General features: G+C 41.1%; 1 non-coding gene across 1 annotated transcript; it reads left to right on the top strand.

Annotated features, from left to right (window-relative positions):
* Positions 1-835: 835 nt before the first annotated feature.
* On the top strand, positions 836-914 carry TRNAV-UAC. The gene has a single exon. It is a non-coding gene; the product is annotated as a tRNA-Val (tRNA).
* The last annotated feature ends 108 nt before the right edge of the window (positions 915-1,022 follow it).

Below are 1,022 nucleotides of genomic sequence, written 5' to 3'. Positions count from 1 at the left end.
AACAATTGAATAACCATCAAAGAAGTAAAAGCAAATGGACAAAACACACACTGTGTAATCACACAGTAACAGTAACTAAAGAAAGAAAAAAGTAGAAAAGAAAAAAAAAAACACAATATCTGGGGAGAGGGCAATAAGAAAAAAAAGCTAGAGAAGGAGAATAATGATAAAAAGAAAAAAATGGGAAAAATACAAAAAGAAAAACAAGGAACGGGGTTAACCGTGAGATAGGAAAAAAAAAAAAAAATTGCAACCAGGAACAGGGAAAAGAAAAAAGGCTGAAAACTAGAACCTGGGAAGGTAAGAATAAATAATAATAATTAAAAGGGCAAAAGTAATAGTAATAATAGTAGTTTTAAAATAGACAAAAACAAACAACTAAAAAAAAAGAAAAAAAAAAAATCGGGGCGGGGCAGGGCAGGGCAGGGCACCCAGGCTCCATAGAAATACTCAGATTGGGATGGAATTCTTCTGGCCTAGAATGTGAGTGGGAGTGAGGGATGGCTGCACCTCCGTTCACCTAGAGAGTGTGGAATATAAGAGTAACAAGAAGAATGTCACATCTTTCCAGTAGTCCACGTCTGAATGTCCTTGTGGTTCCCGGCAAGTGGAGCCTCTTCTTAAGTCCCTGGAATCTGGGAGAACACTTTTGCTTTAAATATCCAAAATGGTCAAACTGCTTGTAAATATTCAAAATGGCTGCATCCTCCAGACAGGCAAAAGTCCACAGCTCAGCCCATCTTCCTCTTTGCTGCTTCCCCTTTATTCCCCAGCCACCAGAGCAGTCCTCTGTGCAGTTCCTGGCTAGCAGGGCTGATTTTTAGGTTAATTCTTAGGTCCTACCACCATAGTGTAGTGGTTATCACGTCTGCTTTACACGCAAAAGATCCTGGGTTCGAGCCCCAGTGGGACCATGATATAATTTATGTTTTAGGAGCTCTGGTAGCATAGTGCCTAAGGCACTTGCCTGCTAACCAGACGGCTGGTGGTTCAAACCCACCAGCCACTCCTCGGAAGGAAGG

The sequence above is a fragment of the Orycteropus afer genome, unplaced genomic scaffold, assembly GCF_000298275.1.
Source record: "Orycteropus afer afer isolate SDZICR_OR568_19922 unplaced genomic scaffold, OryAfe1.0 scaffold00573, whole genome shotgun sequence".
Lineage (NCBI taxonomy): Eukaryota > Metazoa > Chordata > Mammalia > Tubulidentata > Orycteropodidae > Orycteropus > Orycteropus afer.
Note: the sequence above shows the minus strand (reverse complement) of the source record. Positions and strands in the feature narration are given on the sequence as shown.